This window comes from Mustela erminea, chromosome 3, assembly GCF_009829155.1.
Source record: "Mustela erminea isolate mMusErm1 chromosome 3, mMusErm1.Pri, whole genome shotgun sequence".
NCBI lineage: Eukaryota > Metazoa > Chordata > Mammalia > Carnivora > Mustelidae > Mustela > Mustela erminea.
Window position 1 is genome coordinate 116,103,466 of NC_045616.1, and position 16,303 is coordinate 116,119,768.

At 37.2% G+C, this 16,303-nt stretch overlaps 1 protein-coding gene and 1 pseudogene across 2 annotated transcripts in view; one reads left to right on the forward strand and one right to left on the reverse strand.

Moving 5' to 3' along the window:
* The window catches only part of CLINT1 (clathrin interactor 1), a 58,892-nt gene that overhangs the window by 15,299 nt on the left and 27,290 nt on the right, over positions 1–16,303 (forward strand). The window lies entirely within an intron of this gene.
* LOC116585712 lies at positions 1,161–11,794 on the reverse strand (annotated as a pseudogene).

Here is a 16,303-nt window from a genome sequence, read left to right on the forward strand (position 1 = left end):
GGAATTTCAATAAGAGAGTGAGATGATTCCATTGGTATAACTACTCTTGCTACTCCGTTGGATAATAGATCACAAGGGGGACAAATAGAAAGGGGCAGTGGTTAAAATTGTGGTTATAACATAAGCAGTTAGGAGCAAAAGCCCTAAACCTTTATCTCTGGATTCAGACTAAGTTGAAATTCTAAGCATTACCACTTAATGGTTGTATGCCCATGAGCAAGATATTTAACCTCTTTGTGTCTCAGTTTCCTCATCCATAAAATGGGAATAATAATAGTAATTGCCTCATGAAGTTGATAGATTAGATTGTATGTAAAAGGCTTGGAACATTGCCTGGCCTGCAGAGTTAAATAAGTGTTTAAAAACCCATAAATAAGGCCCTCTTATGGAATAAAATGTGAAGTGGGCAATAAAATGTGCTCAGTTGCTTGTACTGTTTGCCTTATTTGGAAAAGAATACACAAGAGTTACTGCTGTGCAGAGTCCTTTGCACAGCTCTTCTGCAGTAACAGTGTATAGCGAAGGCATAGTACTAGTATGTCCAAGTTTCAGTTAACAAGGTGCCATGCAAAGTGAGAGCTGCTTGTATAAGAATTAAGCCTCTGTAGATGGGAAACCTTTGATGGCCCCTTAATCCATAGTTGACAGCAGGAGTAGGAGGTTTAAAGGTTTTGAAGTATTTTTTAACTTTAGATTTTGGAGTTCACAGGTTTCTGTGGACATAGAATTCTTGTGCCAGTGTGTGTGTGTCTTAACTCTTAAGTTTTTGTTAGGGGTCAGTAAGCCAGTTTTAGGGGATATAGCAAATTAATAAGTCTTTCTGGCCATGCCTTCAAAAGACCTCAGATTGAAACAGGAGAGCGCCCCTTTTAAAATTACTGTTATTTAAGACCTTTATTAATGGGTGCTTGCCGTTTGTTGATTTTTTGAAAAAATCAAGTTGTAAACTTTTATTACAAATTAAAAATGAGGTTCTTAAAAATCTCTGCTTGACCAGATATGAAACAGTTTAAAAATCTTTAAAGGTGTATTGAGAAAAACCAGGCTTTAAAAAAAAAAAACACACAAAACACTTTTGTCATTACCAAAAAGAGACGTCTTTAGGTAAAAATAATAATAACCCCATTCTGCATAGATAATGCAGATAGCTGTTTATCTGGTCAGTGGGCAAAAAGCAAGCACTTAAGGTCTTCAGCTCCAGTCTTTTGTTCATTTTTTATTGCTGGAATTCCATCTTCATTTCTTCGTGTTGGATGACTGAACCGGATGATGGTAGAGATGGTAAACCAGCATTTACTCAGCCCCGTGAGTAAATGGGAGTCAAAAGCCTCCGGAGCGGACGAATTCTCAGATGGTGGATCGGCTGCTTTTGTTTCTTTGCCATCTTGTGGTTTAGGGTTTTCTGGGCATCTGCGTCCGTAATTGAAGTTGCAGCGGTACTGATGTTGAGGTGGCTGCTGACCCTGGGTCTCATCTTGATTTTTCTTACCTTCCTCGTTGCCATCCTCTCTAGGTTGTCTTTGTCGAGGAAGGAGCCCTGCAGAATCGTCGTCTATAAGCCCGATACATATTCTGTCTCACTGGTCTACCTTGTTCTCCTGCACCCTGGTTGTCAGCACCTTCCATCACTTCTCTCTGCAGGGGAGGGTTGGCATACTGTGGTCGACGCCCATAGGGTCTCTGCATGTAGTAAGGTGGGATCCATTGCCTGTGGTTGCACCGGTGCTGTTGGGCCTGGCCTTCGGGAGCACTTTCCAATCCCTCCTTCTTTTCCCCACTCTCACTATTCTGGTAATTCTGCCGGTAATTGCATGGAAGACCCCTGCGACGTGGATAGCGTCTATAATGGTTACGTCTGCTCCATATTTACTGCGTTGCACTGGAACCTCCACCAGGGCCTGTCAACATTTGCTGCATCCGCACCCTTTTCTCCTCCAACAACATCCAACTGCGCAGTCTCTCCATCTCCTACACTGTGAAGGTACTTCCTGGGGTGGTTATTCTTTACGGCAGTCTGGTGTACAAGTACATCTTCCTTGGTGTCATTCCTGTTGATGAAACCATATCCGTTTCTTACACTGAACCATTTCACTGTTCCCAAAACCTTCCTTGCCATGACTTTCTTGTCCCCGCTGGCAGGTGCTGCGGACTGCGCTGCTGCCCGTGGTGCTGGACTTGGAGTCTGAGGCGCTGAGGGCGGGGTCAGCAGGCGGCTGCTGGGTCTCGGTCTTGCTGCTCTGGGTTGCTGTGATGGTGAGCTGGGTGGGTTGCGGCTGCTGCGGCTCCTCCTGGGCTGCTCAGGGCTTCTGGAGTCCTTTTTTTATTCTTCTCCCTTTTTATTTTAAGTAGGCTCCATGTCCATCTTGGGCCTTGAACTCAAGACTCTTGAGATCAGGGTTCACATGCTCTACTGCCTGAGCTGGCCAGGTTCCCCCCACCCAAAAAAAAATTTCATGAAGGTAATATTTCTCATGTCATTCTCTGTATATTTGTTGGTTAGAGGATATTTATTTTAAAATGCCCTCTCTATTCATGTCTTAATCTCAGTTTCTTTGTTTTACATTCCCCTCTCTGTTACCAAGAGATTATGGATTCCACTCATGTATTCACTGGTCGGTTATTAAATATCCATTTTATGTGAGGCATTCATGGTTAGATACTGGACAGGGAAATAAGAATGCATAATATGTGGTACAGTCATTTCTTCTTGTTTGAGGTGCACAGGTTCTCCAGAGTGCTAACACTGAATTAGCAAATACTGAACCTTTGTTCCCGGGTTAGGTTTCTGTGCACCTCTCTGCACATTTTCATCGTCCCATCAATGCATAGCCATGTTTTGTGTCAATTTCTGTATGAACACATTTATCATATACATTGTTGATTCAGTGACACTGAGCAGAGGGCCAACAGCACTGTACCTCATGCCTGAACAAAGCTTACTGACACAGGCATTTTCTTTGTAAGGCACATTATAGCCTTCTTAACACTTAGAACTCTATAGACAGCACTTTGACACCAGGCTTGAAGGTCATTAAACAGTGAAATCACCAAAAAAAACCACGCAGATGTGAAAAATCATGTCACTGCATAGACTGGGAAAAGGGCACTTCTTTACAGTATGAGAACTAAAACAATAAGGCAGAGCATAACCTTTCTGACCTCATCTGGGAATATGCACAACAGATGACTCAAATTTTTCACTGCTCTGCACATCTTCACAAATGACTCTGAAAGTGCTATTAATATTGATTTTATGTTACAAAAACATTTTAGTGAGCAAACTCAAATACAGAATCCTCAAATAAGAGAATCAACTATACTTGTTTCCAAAAAAACTTACAATGTTTCAAGGGGGAATTAAGATTAAGTTCATACATAGCTATTGTACAGGGCACTATAATTCATAAGGGCTATAAATGTAATGTTTATTTCATCATAGAAAGGGGAGGTTAAGGGTTAGAAGGAATCATGGAAGCTTCATTTTTGTATCTTTGTTAAAAACTAGGTTTGAATTTAGCTGAAAGATGATTCCAGGAGTGAACAGTTACTGAGGTAAGAAAGGGCTGTTTAAATTTCAGATGGTAATAAAGTATAATTATCCCATAAAGGAAATCAAACAGAAGTAATGGGAGGAAAAGCTAGACAGGTAGTTTGAGACTATATCAAGCAGGTCCTGATCACCAGGACTTTTTTAGTCAGAAGAAAGAACCTGTTTAAGCTATTTGTTCAATTACTCAATAAATATTTATTGGATATCTGCTATCACCAAGCCTGTTACAGGCACTGGGGATCTTTAAGTGAGAAAGACAGTTTGTGTCTTCTGGATGTTTTCAGTCCAGAAGGAGAGAAAGACAAGAAAATACACATGTCTGTTATAGTACACTAGTTTTAGTTTTAGGTCAAGATAAAGAACAGGGTGCTTTGAAGTGCATATAGGCAGATCTCCAGAGTTAAAGGAAGATTTCTTGGAGGAAATGACATTTAAACTAAAACCCGATGGTAAGGTGAAGTGAGGCCAGGGGCAGGGATGGACAGGCAGAGGGCTTTCAGACAGAGGGAACAGCTTGTACAAGGTTCTAGAGGTGAGAATGACAGGATGGGACTAAAAAAGTAAACTGATACCACATATGAAGGACCTTTTTTTGTCCAGTTAAGGAATTTGGACTTCATCTTGAAGGTAGTAAGGAAGACTTCATAGGATTTAAAATGGGTGCATAGATAGGATTGGTATTTCAGGAAGAGTTTGCTTTGGTCCCAGCATGGTGGGAGATAGAGGAGAAGCAGAGACTTTAGTTACAATATTGTTGGCAGTAATCTGGGTAAGAAATGGTTGGGACCCCCAGTCTCAGGTAGTGGCAGTGTAGGTAGAGAGAAGTAGATGGATATATTAGTGATACTTACAAACTACAGGAGAAAAGGCCAGGGAAAGGATTTGATGCTGGGTGGGAAGAGGGGAGGGAAGTCATCAGTTAGAAGGTTGAAGCCGTAACTGTGGATGTTACTGTCCATTGATACATGAAGAGGAAAATGTTTGGGGAAGGTGGCGATGAATTAGTGATGGACCAACATGACCAACATTAAATGTTGGAAAACTGAATCTGGTCACGGTTTGAAGGATGAATAAATAGAGAATACACCCAAAATGGAGATTGTTCAGTGGCTCTTGTATTTATTTGAGAGAGAGAAAGAGCACACACAAAAGCAGGGGGAGGGAAAGGGAGTAGCAAATTCCCCAGCTGAGCAAGGGAGCCCAACGTGGGGCTTAATCCCAGGACCCTGAGATCAGGACCTGATATGAAGACAGACATTTAACTGACTGAGCCATCCAAGCACACCCATCCTGCCCCTAGGTTCCTGCCTTTTTTTTTTTTTTTTTTTTTTTTTAAGATTTGATTTGAGGGTGCCTGCGTGGCTCAGTGGGTTAAAGCCGCTGCCTTCGGCTCAGGTCATGGTCTCAGGGTCCTGGGATCGAGTCCCACATCGGGCTCTCTGCTCAGCAGGGAGCCTGCTCCCCCCCCCCCCCGCCTCTCTCTGCCTGCCTCTCCATCTACTTGTGATCTCTCTCTGTCAAATAAATAAATAAAATCTTTAAAAAAAAAAAAAAAGATTTGATTTGAGAGAGAGAGTGAGAGGAAGAAGCAGACTTCCCACTTAGCAGAGATCCTAATGCATGTCTCAATCCCAGGACCTTGAGATCACGACCTGAGCAGATGCTTAACCGACTGAGCCACCCTTGCCCCTGGGATGCCTGTATTTTTAATGCAGCACGACAGGTCTTGGAGGTTAATGGGAAGTAGGCATTGAGAGAAAAGACTCGCAGAGATGACTCCAAACGTCCAAGAATTGCATGCAGTCTACCCAGCTTAATGACGTGCCCTCAGATCATTTTTCAGGTTGAGAAATAATAAGCTGCCTTCATGTTGGCTCCTTTTCAAATATGTGGAAACTAATATTGTTAAAAAGCTCTAACGCATAAGAAGAATAATTTTTTCACCCTTGGGACTTGATAAAGCTAATTTCTTTTTGAGTATCTCATATATGTATTTCATCAATCCTTGTGAAAAATGTTACCCCTGATCAGGGTGCCCATAAAAATAGTAGTCTGTGAGGTAAGGGCTGTGAGAAGAGGCAGTCCCTCTCTTTTCTTGAGCTCTTTGCCCTGTTTCTGTTAGTTCAGCAATGCGTTATAAAATACCATAAAAGAAGACAAACATGCAGGAAAAAAAAGGAAAGATGTTTAATCTTTAATCTTTAGGGTTATTAAAGAGGATTAAGAAGTTAACACTTAAAGCTAAAAATAGAAAACTTTGAAGGGATGGAATAAAGTTTAAAAAGTTTTTAAAACCCAGTGGGTAAAAAAGGGCATAAACAGTAAAACTGATGAGACTTAAATAAGATAGGAAACTGAAATCAACAGTAAAGATCAATCAAGAGGTTTGATTAAAAATAAGTGAGATGTAAAGCAAGATAAAAGGCTGAAAGTCAGCCATCAGACAGGAATTTAAGAACATAAAAATGAAAAGTTAAAGGCAAAGCTATCCATTAAGAAAAAATAAGAACTAACAGATACTAAAAACAAGTGGTAAGAGGAAAGGTGTAGGCAGTTTTGGAAGTCTAATATAAAGGGCAGTTTTTAAAAATAGTGAACACCAAAGTGGGTTTTGGGGGACACTTAGAAAATGCTCCACGAAGAAGATATGTTACACCCAAAGTTTTAGAAATGTTTAGTGTAGTCCGCTCTTGGAGACTCTCAGTGCAGTTTAGAATTATAGTCTCTGAGAAGTGCTATAGTAATAAAATTGCCTTTGTTTTACATAACATCTCCCAAACCTTACCATGTTTTTACCAGATACTAGCGTACTGTTTTAGAAGAAAATAAAAATGGAAATCTAAAAGTTACAGAGATAGACAGTAAAAAAGAAGTCTGCTGGACTTGAGGCTGGATTTGGGTTGGGGCTGGCATTCCTAGGAAACAAGTGTCCAGCACTGTTCAGCTAGCCTCCAAGATAACACATGACACCCTTCCCTTCTGGTCCTCCATCCAGAGTTGTCTTCAAAAGCTTTTATGTGTGCAGACAGGGCACTGATAGAAAATATATGCTGCTGAGCCAGAAGAGTGGAAACTGATCCTCAGCAGAATTAAATCAGCTCAGCCATGGGACACTACCCTAGCAAATGAAGCGAGAGGTTTTATATAGGTTTTATATAGCTGTTTTTCTTTTCCTTAAGAGGGATTAAGTTTTTCACTATGTAAAAACAATTTTAAACAAATGTGTTTCTTTGCACACTGTTTTTCATGGGTTTTTTTCCTTTTAGATTTTGTCTACATGAACATTTGTTTTTATATAGTTGATAGTGGTTAGTGTTCACCAGTTTTGGGTAATGAGAGCTCTTTCTCTATGGCAGGGAGAAAAAATATTTTCTAGTATGGCAGCCTCTGCCTGTTCCATTGCTGTATTGTTCCAAGCACCATTGCTGCCACATTTTGGAAGCAACTTTTTATCCTGCTTTCCTGAACCATTTAACACCTTCTTTTCTTTTGCCGCCAATAGAACATCCCCTCCCCCAAATCTTACTGCCACCAGAGTGCCTCTCCGAAAAGTAACTCTTTAACATCAATGGACTAACTTAGAGAATGGTTGGGACAGCTTTTTTGTAAGCCTGTCATCTGCTGCCAACTCATGGTAGCAGCAGCACCTGTGCTAGAGGGAGAGTAGAAGGGCTTCTACATGTCATCAAGACCCATGAACATCCAGACATTTCCTAGTTTAATGATTTGTGCTCTTGGGCCCTTAAATGCTTTGTTCAACCAGCCACCTCGTGGAGTGAATTATATAATTTTATTTTGGCATTTTGAAAGCTCAGAATTCTGCATTTTTTTATATTCCTGAATTGTAGACATAAACCTCATGCTAGGGGCACCTGGGTGGCTCAGTGGGTTAAGCCTCTGCCTTTGGCTCAGGTAATGATCCCAGGGTCCTGGGATCAAACCCTGCATCCGGCTCTCTGCTCAGCAAGGAGCCTGCTCCCTCACCCCCTGCCTGCCTCTCTACCTACTTGTGATCTCTCTCTCTCTGTCAAATAAGTACATAAATGAATACCTCATGCTAGATAATTTCTCTTCTTTCTATAATAGCTTAAGTCTTTGTTTTTTTTATGATTTGCTTTGGGATGTTCAGTTCCAGTAGTAGATAAGAATGAGTTTAGTGAATCCCAAAAAAGTTAGAGACTTTATCAGCTGATGTCATATTACCACTAAAGGAGAAATTACTGCTCTATGTAAAATAAAACCATAGCTCACACTTGGTGGTACCACAAGATTAATAAGGAGAGTGAATTTCAAAATACAAATTCTCTTGAGTGTAAAGTAGCAGTTCTATGCTGGCGCTTGTAGTAGTAGGTGCTTGTCCTCTCTCTTAGTAATACTCATTTCCAGGTCTTTGGCCACTTCTTAATAATAAGATTGCTTTTGCCTTGCTGTACACTTATATCCTTAAAATCTTCATTTCAATGTCTACACTGTGGGCCAGGTAGGCTGCCAGATACTGTGACTGTAAAGTTCTGCAGCAGTGAATGAGATGTGGGTAAGTAATAGACTTATGCTAGTTTACTCTAAGGGGCCACATAAAGAATATCTTCAAACTAAAAATAATACATACTGGCAGAAAAATAACCATGTGTGCTGAATGGTAGGCACACTGACCATTTCATCTCTTATATGTGAGAACTATCTCTGAGATGAGGAACTTTGAGACCCAAAGGGTTGATTTGTCCAGGAACCCGAGACAGAATTCAGGCCTTATTAACTTCTAATAAATTATTGGTCAGTTAATATACATATTATTTTGCTTTTCTACAAAACAGCCATAAAAGATGAAGCAGATTATGAAAATACATAAATGTGTGTATTTTTCCTTTAGGGTGGCCTTGTGTTTTGGAACAGTTCCTGGAAATGGGGCCCATTTTAATGTTCGAAAATGGGTTGCTATCAAACGACTCATTTTATTTGGTATTGCTAACCACTGAAGTTTTAAGGAAAGGGAAATAGTTTTATAGTTTCTTCCTCCCACAGGTCATAATTTAGTTGTGGACATCAGGATGTTTTTCTTGGCTTATCTCATTCATGTCATTTTTCTTGCACATCTGTTACATAAATTACTAAACTATTTCCTTGGAAAACTGCCAGTTTAAGTCACACTTAATAGTGATCAAGAGGTCAGTAACTGTTGGAAAAGAGAATTAAATGACAGACTTTGAGGGGCAGAAATCCAGCTACCATCCTGGTTCAAGTATTTTTTGTTTTGGATCAGTTCCTAAATTTTCTATGGCATTGGAATAATTATGTGTGGCTTCTAGTGTTTCCCAAAAGACTTTATAAACAATTATTGACTTTTTAACATAAAAAGGTATTTTAGTCATTGCTTCCATAAGTTTTTAATATTTGAGTGATCAGTTTATGTATACATTCTAATCTGGTACATAGTTTGGCCTGTGAAACTAAATTTGGAAATACTGACTTCTTTAAGTCTTCACTCATTTTATGTTACCTTTCCTGACCTTGAATTCTACGTAAACCATTAAGTAATGATTTTCTGTGGTGTTTTTTGGGGAAAAGTTCGTTAAGACATTAGTTCTGCTAGTTGCATTTTAGGACAGCTTTACACTTAAGTGATGAACATACTAATTATTAGAAATCTCAGAAACTTTAAATATAAGTTTTGGCTTTTGTAAACTGATATTGAATCATTACTGGAGATTTTTCTGGAGTGTTAGGAATACTTCCGTAAGCAAGAGAAGACCAAGTATTTATTTAATGTAAATCTGAAATTGTATGGATTTGGAATGCTAGTTTGTAAGCTTGAAATCTTTAAATAAAGATGTCATTTGGAGTATTGATAATCTGTAATAAGTATGTTTACAGATTAGAAGAGAAACTATGTCATGAGTCAGTCAATATCAGTTACTGATAAAAGTTCTTGAGGTTTTTTTGCATTACATTTCCTACTGTATAACTATTCTCCTTTCTGAAGTGTAGATTTTTTTTTCAAGATTTATTTTAGGGAATGAGAGACCATGCGAGAGTGGGGATTCAGGGGAGGGAGAGGAAGACAGAATCTCCAGCAGACTTAACTGAGCGCAGAGCTGACAGGAGGCTCAGTCCCAGGACCCCAAGACTATGAGCTGAGCTGAAACCAAGAGTCAGATGCCCAATTGACCAAACCACCCAGGCACCCCTAAAATGTCACAGATTCTTGATTTCTCTGTTGAGTTTTGACTTTTTAAAATAAATTTAAACTTGTTAACAGGAGATAATGTATAGTTTTGTTATGATCCAAATCTGATTTATATCTGTGGGAACAAGTCACTTAGCTAAGCCAGTCACTGGCATCAACAAGGCAGCTTGGTTTAGTTATGCTGCAGCTCTGGGGTTGTTGTAACTTAATTTCTTTGTGAAAAACAACTCAAGAAAAGCAGCCTCCAGTACTGGTACTGAAGGTGGCAGAGCCTAAGAAAAAGATGATTAACAGACAGAAAATAGTAGCATTACAAAGTGTATTTAGAGGGGAACACATTGGGTTTTATAGTACATTGGATTGATGATAATCAAATGTATACAGAAACAGTAAAAAAATTATAAAGTGTTCTGCCATGCATAAGTTTCTTACCTAAGGAAGAACTCTTGATGAATTTCTTGGTTACTCTGTGTTGGGAAAGTATAATCTGTACAGAATACTTTAAACTTTTGACCAAATCTGGAAGACTATCTTCTACAAACATTTGTGTTTTTGTAATTGTGATGGTAAACAAGGGTCTTCAGTTAATCATTCATAAATGTTAGGTTTGTTCTTAGTCTTTTCTATCTGCAGAGTATGTTTAGTATTTAATTTGCTCCTCGTTGTCCCCCCACAAAAAACTGAAAATATATTTTTATAGAATTTATCTTTCTACTTTATCTGTAAATGATAGAGTCTAAAAATTTGAGTTAAGATTATAAGAATATTGAGCTGTATCAATCACCAGTGTTCTGTAACAGGAAAAATCAAGAGTGATTAAATTTTATATTCCCAGTTCCCACCTCCATGATAGTACTGGACTGAACTGTAACTGAAATTGAAGGCCAACATCACTCAGAATGGATCAGAGAATTTGGTAGTAGAATGTTGAAAGAATAGCATTTCTTAGAAAAGAGTATGTATAGCCCTTAATTTTCTTACAACTTAAAACAGTTAGAATTTCAGTTAGAATTACATCAGCTGGAGGTACTTTTCTGTTGTCGTATCATGTGAGGAAGGAAAAACTAAAATGGTGTTTTGAACATTAATACATTTTTTTATGGTTTTCATGTCTTAGGCGGGCAACTTTAGTTTGGATTTAAGCAGTTTTTCCATTTGTGCTATGTTTTTAAAATGTTTTAGGTGTCCAGTTATACTATCTAAATGGATCTTTGAGTATCCAAAATTACCTTAAAAAGAACTTTAGAAAGTTGAAGCTTTTAAAAGAACTGTGGGACTCCCCCCATCCCTCATTAAAACCTGTCAGTAAAGTATTCTTTAATATTTATTTGGTGTTAATTTTTTTTACTGTGATAGCTAAAGGATGAGGTTTAGTATTTCAGTGCAAATTCTTCATGGTTATTTTGAAAAGCAGAGTTTCATGTTTCAGCATTTAGTGTTTTAATGTTCCCTCTTGAAAAGTAAAGAGGAAAGCAGAAGGTGCATAATCCAGCATAGTCCTCTGTGTAAATAGTGAAATCATAAATAATACACATATGAGCATCCCACATATTTATTACGTAAGTGGATTGGAATGGTGCATATGTTTTTTAAGTAACCAGGTTACTCTCCTGGAATCTTACTACAGCAGAAGAATGAATAAGAGAACCTCAGATTTTTGATGTCTTCAATTTCAGTTTTTCCCCATTCAAACTATTTGTTTTACCTTGCTTTTTAGAGTATTTTTGTTTGTGTGGGGTTACATTGGTTTCTCCTTTTCAGTTGGATACTTTGTATTTAAGATTTAGTAAAACCAAAGGAAATGTAATTTCCATGACTATCTTTCTTTAAAGATTAATTCAGCATTTAGTTCTTTTAGTAGTACAGTTTGTGATGTCTTTTTTTTTTTTTTTAAAGATAGAGAAAGGAAGAGGGGCAGAGGGAGAGAGAGAGTCTTAAGCAGGTTCCATCCTCAGCACTGAGCCTGATGCAGGGCTCCATCTCACCACCCTGAGATCATGACTTGAGCTGAAATCGAGAGTTGGACGTTTAACCGAGTTACCTGGATGCCCAGAGGTCATCTTGATATATTAACTGGCAAACTTTTTCTTTTAGGTCATGTGGTATTACTAATTCTCTGACTGATAGGGCATTGAGGCATAATAGAACAGGGCTTTGGAATTAGGGAACCTAGCAGAGTTTGAACATCAGTTGTTTACTAATCATGTGATAGTGAGTTTATTTAACTTCTGTTCCAGGGGGTTGCTATTAAATATATTTTTCCTTCCTGTTCACTCATTTTTTCTATTTGGTTGAAGGGGCTGCTGCTGGTAATGACAGCATGGCAGCAGTAGAGAGAAACTGGCCAGCATTAGGTTTGTTACATTTTTTTCTTCTGAACTTTCCAGTACTTATTTTACTAGTTTTCTTCTTCTGGTGTGGAGGGAAGCACTGTAGTTTGTTCCTCATATTAGCACATCAGCTTTTTATATCTAAAATCCTATATAATCAAATATGATAACATTCGCTTTAACAACATGAATTCTTCTACTGAACCATTGCTTATGTTATGACATTTTTCATTGCAGGGTGTTTTATTTTCAGATCAAGAAAAGACTTTTTTTTATGGGTAGCAGATACCCAGCCAAGTAGATGAATCAGTTTTTCCACCTCCTTGCCCCATTTCTATGCAACCTCAGATTTCTGCTAGCCAAGAAAGTTACGGATTTGTTCATTTAGGAGTACTAGACTTCTTGGTTGTTGATTACAAATTTGATTTCTGTTCACAGGACTGTAATAACATGTTACTTGATTTTAAAATATGAGTATTGAACCTGTAAAATGTTCAGCTTGCAGATAAGGGCAATGTGGTAAAGGCTATCCCATGATGAAAAATGAATATCACATCGTCTATTATCAAACTTTCAGAGCAAGTATTCTTAAAACTATTGTCCTAATTTTGGGCCAGAAGCTTTTAAAAAGAGAAGAAAAACAAAAACAAAAAAACAAGCATTAACAAAGGAATTTGTTACCTGAGAAAACTTTCTCTTTTGGTGTTCATTTTGTGGGTGTTTTTATAAAATTTTTTAAGTTATTGAAAGATTGAAACTTTATAGAGAGCATACAGTAGTTTAACCTGTATTGTAAAAGTATCTTCTGAAATCTTTGTGACATTGAGATGAAGAGGTGACTTTTAAGTGTATGTTTTAATGTTCAGGACTCATTCTTTCCTAAAAGAATTTCTTAAAAACGTGTTAATTTAAATATTAGGTACTTGAATGGTTCCATATAGTTTTACACATATAGCACTTGGTATGTGTGTATTACATATACTTGAGTTTCTAGTTTGTTGCATTTACTAGCCTGATAAAACAAGACTTTGGAAGTACAAATAATACTTAACATGGTCTACCATGATGCTAATTTGCCTAAAAAGAGTTAAAGTGTTGCTAATGATGTTGCATATAATGATGATACAGTACTTTCTATTTTTAATGGCATTTAATACTTTTCCCTTGGTTTTAGTATAATATTCATGGGAGGAAATTCAGAAAATACAGGAAAGTATAATATATGTGCTGCTGAAGTGAGCGCAGTACAGGAAAGTATAAAGAAAAAAATACTGTTATTTAAGCCATAACTTTGAAAGCTGTGTTTCTGTCTCTGGCTGCCTGTTTTCCTGTTACTTGGACTCTCTGTGTCTCTAAGTGTCGATGTACATATGCATGCATACAATAAAACACAGATTTAAAGGTCTAACAGAAAATACTGCTAAATATTTTCCTGATCTCAGAGTGAATGAAGTCGTAAAACAAAAAGAAGAAAACATTGAAAATATAAGTCTATTTTTTTAAAAGGATGTAAAATTAAGGCAAGCTAGGAAAAATACTACATTAGTCTGTTTCAGTTTCCTTATTTATTCCTTCGTTAGCAGGTGGAACTGAATTATACAAGATTGACCTTTTGGTGTATGGTTTTGTTTTAACAAAACATTCTTAAACTTTTAAACAGGAAAAAATTATCAGTTAGGACTGTTCATACTTTTTCTTGTCAGTCATTAATGCACTGACCACCTATAAGTAAATGTCCCATTTTAGCTTTTATTTCAACCTTTCTTGCCTCTAAAACCTGGACCCAAACTGTTATTAAATAAAATATCTTGGTATTTTTTCAGTAGTGAGTGGTGAAATAAACAGGAAATGAGAAATAAAGAGGAGAGCCAAAATGAACACTAATAATTTAGAAGGTGAATAATCAACCCTTGAATAATTGAACATTCGCTGTGTGGACACAGCCATAGAAGCATGTGTGCAGAATTTGAGGACAGTAACTTTCAGCATTTGGCATTAAAAATCCAGTGAGTGAGTGGTGCTGGGTTGTCCGTTGAAGTACTCTCACTGGGGACTCCCTTAGTCCTGTCCTACCTATTGGGGTGTTGTAAAGAGCAAATGTAAAAAGCACTATAGACGCAATGAAGCCTTACCAGTACAAACAATAATGATTTTAATTGTGGATTTTATCCTTTAAAAAAAACAGTGGTTCAGTATTGCTTTAAGGTAATATCTTCAGAACAGGAGCAGCTTCTTACATTCTTCACTCTTTGGTTATCTCCTAGTAATTTCCTATAATTTTGTTTGTAGAACACATCCCAGACCTTTGTCTTGAGTTTTGTCTGTGTGTTAAAAAACTGTTGGGAGGGCCCCCTCTAGTGTCTGAAGTATCCATTTTTAAAACATTTTTGTCACTCCTAGAAGTTTTAGGAATTAAACTAGCTATTTTTCCTTTCACATCTGGACATAATTTCTTTTTTTCTTTTTGTGGGGGGAGGAGGAGGTTATTTTCCTTTTTTAAAAAGGTCACTGGAATTATGGGTAGGGTGTGGATTAAGGGCAGCAGAAAACATGGGAAAGGAAGGCTCAAAATGCCATTTCTACCTTTTTAGAAATAGTTATTTTTAAGTGAGCTGGATTTAGGCCAAACTATACAGTGTCATGTTGTTTTGTTTTGTTTTAGTTTACATTTGTTTCTGAATTAGGTGCAGCTTAAAAATACTTTGTTTTGGAATTCTTTATGGCCATCAGATCTCATTTTAGAGTTCTTCGCAGTTTCTGAAAGCAGCAGTTTCAGTAGAAAATGGCTTTCAAGTAGAGCCTGATTTTCTTCATGGAAGTTGTGTTGCTTTGTTACTTTTTGTTACTATTGCTGTATCTTTTTGTAGGTATACTTTGAAACTATACGATAAGTGTTCTAATGCTGTTGTCATTTTACATAGTTCCCATTGTTTTTCAACCAAGGAAATAAGGCAATTCTTTTAAATTATTGGCTCTCTGCCACCTCTCCCTGTAAACACACAGCACTCAAACACACAGGCCTTCAGCTAAGAATCAGCTAAGAAGGGTTAGAGAAACAGGACCTTTCTCATTTGACCCAGCTTGAACAAGGAAAGTAGTGTTCTGAAAGCTACAACATTTATAAAGGTTCTAGTAAAAATATTTCATGTGCATGGAGTAAAGATTAACTCCTTTCATCTTGTTCTCTAGCAAATTAAACAATACAAACAGATTTTTAGTGCATTCTTGGTAATGAAATGCTTGGGTGAATTATAATCCTAATTGCTATTGTTCATTCCCACAGCTGCATGTTGACACTTAAAACTGCCTAAGCCACGCATTCTTCAGCCACTAGGATAAACAGAAGCATTTTGAAATCCATCATTTTATGGCATCTTAAATTACAAATCTGTCATTGGCTGCCTTGTTTTTATTTTGTTTCCATTGTTGAAGAAATTAGGAAAAAATGTTACTCCTTTGTATTTATACACAAAATTATTGTCAATAGAATCATTATTGGGTTTTTATGAACATTAATTAATAGTCTTAATTTTTAAAGGAGGCGGTGGAATTTATGTTGCAGGGAAACAATTTCTATTTATGTTATCAAACTAGTTGATATTTTAGGAGCCAGCTTTCTCCAAAATTTGAAAGAAAGTAATAGGATTTCACTTTTCCTCCTTAGTAGAACAGTCTTCTGAATATAAATCTAGAAACTAGATTTATTCTGTGATTTGGCAAGTCATATTTATATGTGTAATGGTTCCTTTCAGATTTGACCCAAACCATTTATTAGTCTCTTTCTTTGAAGGTAAAGAAGGAGAACTATTTGCAGTGAATTTAAAATTTATATTTCCTTATATTTGAGAAACAGGTTTGAATACCAATTATAGCTGAACCTTCCTTACTTGAAAAAAAAAAAATAGAACCTTTGAATAACTGAAAAGCTGTATAGCAAGAGTGGGGTATATGGAAGTAATAGTGGACAAATTTTGGTTTTTTCTGTTTCTGAGGCTTAATTTTAAGTGGAAGATTTGAATGACCAAATCCATAGGCATCTATTATAACAAGGGCTAGGTAATAATTGTAGCTTTAGATTTCAGTTGGATACTACTACAAGTCACATTTTCACAGTATTTCTTTGTAATGTCTAAATTCTTAAATCCATTTGAGTATGGAAATTCTGTTTTAATAACCAAACTTTTTGCCATCTTGTATCTTAATTTTAAGGCACTCTATTCAAAGTTCATTCTTTCTTAC